Here is a 3,177-nt window from a genome sequence, read left to right as displayed (position 1 = left end):
TATTGGTCTTTGTTGCTACACAGGCTTTCCTCTAGTTGTGGCAAGCAAGGACTACTCTCTAGTTGCGGTGCATAGGCTTCTCACTGCACTGGCTTCTCTAGTTGCAGAGCACAGGCTCTAGGTGCATGGGTTTCAGTAGTTAGGACTCCCACACTCTAGAGCACAGGCTCAATAGTTGTGGTGCACAGGCTGTTTCCCCGCACTGCATGTGGGATCTTCCTGGATCAGGGATCTAATCCATGTGTCCTCCATTGGCAGGCGGACTCTTCACCACTGAGCCACCATCACCAAGGAAGCCCCTACATGGATTATTTTATTTAATCCTCAAAACAATCCTATGGGGACTTCCCTGTGGATCCAGTGGGTAAGACTTTGCCTTCCAGTGCAGTGGATGCGGGTTCAATCCCTGGCTGGAGAGCTAAGATCTCACATGACTCACAACCAAAAATCCAAAACATAAAACAGAAGCAATGTTGTAACATATACAACAAAGACTTTAAAAATGGTCCACATTAAAAAAAAAAAAAAACCAAAACAAAACTATCCTATGATACAGATACTATTATTTTTCTATTTTACAGTTTATAAAACTATGGCTGTGAAAGGGGTTCCATAACTTGCCCCAGCTAGAGTGAAAAAACAGTGATTTGATTAGTTACCTCTAAAGCCTGTATTCTTCACAAGTAGGCTATTTTACTCTCAGTGATGTGTGCCCAGGTTCAGTCTTAGTAGCAATGCCTCATGAAGGGATACAAAGAGAATCATCCCCTTCTTCTCTGCTTAACCACTGCATTCACTTTTACTGCCTCTACTTTGAAAAGTTTCAAAAGATAATAGAAATGCCTGACTTTTACCAACTTGAGAAAGGATGGTCTCTTTACTTCTTCATCCTGTGGAAATAATGCACAAACCCAAGACTTTAAGATCCCTGAACTTCACTGAAGGGAAGAGGAGAGTGTAATGGATTTTTCCCATCAAGTATCTATTATTTATCCTAGTCCTTCACCTCACTAAGAAGAACACCATCTGATTCCATACTTCAACTGCAGAATGGTTAAAAGAAAATAACAGGAAATTGGAGAATGGCTTTGTGATGTTTATTTCCCAGCTGAAAGTACAGATTGAATCTTCTAATTTCCTTAATGGGCATAATGCTAGTCTGGCAAATTATTAACAGTTTGGATTTGATTCAAAAGCTTGGCCATATATTTCGTTAAGCTCATATTTACTGGAGCACAAGGCAACCTACAGTAACAAGCATCAAAAGTCTGTTTTACTGCCCACATTATGAGCAGATGGAGCATAGACATTTAAAAATGCCAAGCTTTTTGATTAAGAGCCTGATTATAGTCAGATCAGGATGAAGAATCATGGCCCCATGTAAAGGTTCTCTGAATTTTAAAATACTACTGGACCTTTATTTGACTTCTTTGAAATCAGATACTAGTCTTATAAAATTGGGAGTTTAAACAACAAAAACAAACTCTGACCTCACTAAAATGAACATAGAAAGGAAAGAGCTGGTTTTCAGCAAATCAAGAACAAACCTTCCCCCAATGTTGCCAGATCAATGAGTTATTACTGTTATCACACAAAATAGACATGAACATAGGATTAGAATGGGGTTTGGGTTATTGAGATAGTAAAGAAAATCAGGATAATTTGAGGGACATGACCTACTCCGGTACTATAAAAAAACAGATGCTGAAAGTATAAGGACTCCTGTTCCTGAGAACAAAATCCTTCTCATTATCCTTGGAATGACAATGGTTAGACCTGGAGCCTCCTTATCCAAATCTCTAGAGAGTTAACGTGCCTGTAGGGTTTCCCCCCAACTTCTCAAGAATGGATTCCATAAGAGACTACTGAGAGGTAGTAAACCTGGTCAAACACTAGTGAGGGCCTTTCAAATATAAAAGCACTAAATAGGAAGGCCTGAAATGTTTTGACCTAAAAAAAAAAAAAAACAATATAATATAACAGTACATAGGTTTTGAAATCTAAAAAAATTAAGTTGAAAACCCAGTTATGCACCTTACTTCACTGTATAGTCTTGGGTAAACTCTATGGCCTCAGTTTTGGCATCTGTGAAACAGGTCAAAATAGTACCAGCTTCCTAAGGCAGCTGTGAGGATTAAACTATGTAGAAAGCCAGGCCTATATTATCAGCACTTGCTGTTTGAAGGCATAAGAAGCAGTCCAGCAAATGTTGGAACAATGAACAATTATTAATCATCTCTTTGGCTTTGCTGCAATTAAAAATCTTACTGGATTGCTACAGTCAGACTCCTATATGCTGTCCTGCATTGCTTCTTTAACTGTAGTTCCTAATATTGCTTTGCAGATGTTTCAGATACTACCTGGGGTTCCTGAACTCTCATATGCTGCCTTATTCCAAAATGGATTTGAAGTAGCTTAGATGAAACTAGAACACAGCTTTGTCTTTTCCCTATCACCTGGCATCTGACTACTCATGCTGTTGAGAGGCACTATTGTACAGCAATGAAGAGGGGGGCCAGACTGCCAGTTCCAATCTCAAATTTTCTCTCTTACTAGCTATGTGACAATTACTTTATTTCCTTGTGCCTCAGCTCCCCTATCTGGAAAAAAGTAAAGATACTAATGAGAACTTATCTTACAGTGTTGCTGGGAGGGTCACATGATTTAATGCATGTAAAATATCCGGCACATAACAAGCACTGAATCAATGTTAGCTATTATTATTTTTCCTTCTGCTTAACAATTCATGACCCGGACTACCAAATGGTTGTACAGTCTTCTGATGACAACACTCAGAAGCATATCCAGATAGGATAGATGAAACATACATGAACTCTAATACAGCAATGGTTCCAAACTCTAAGCAGGCAATCCCTTGGGGGTCACAGAGTTACTGCAGGCTCTCTATAAAACATATGCACACCCACATTGTCTCAAAGAGCTGCAATTTTTAAAAAAACAGATACTAGAAGGGTAGACTTCAAATTGTTTGACTGTTGAAAAGAGGTCCTGATACATATATAATTCTTATGTGTCATCAAGTTTTGAAAACAGATAATATTGAAAGAGATTACAGCTGTAAATGACATCTTGATGTCATCATCCTATGTTCCTCAAAATACAGTGCATTAAATAACTGAAAATATATTCATAGTTTGCTACATCAAAAAATAATAG

Source organism: Bos javanicus, chromosome X, assembly GCF_032452875.1.
Source record: "Bos javanicus breed banteng chromosome X, ARS-OSU_banteng_1.0, whole genome shotgun sequence".
NCBI classification, from domain to species: Eukaryota; Metazoa; Chordata; class Mammalia; order Artiodactyla; family Bovidae; genus Bos; species Bos javanicus.
Note: the sequence above shows the minus strand (reverse complement) of the source record.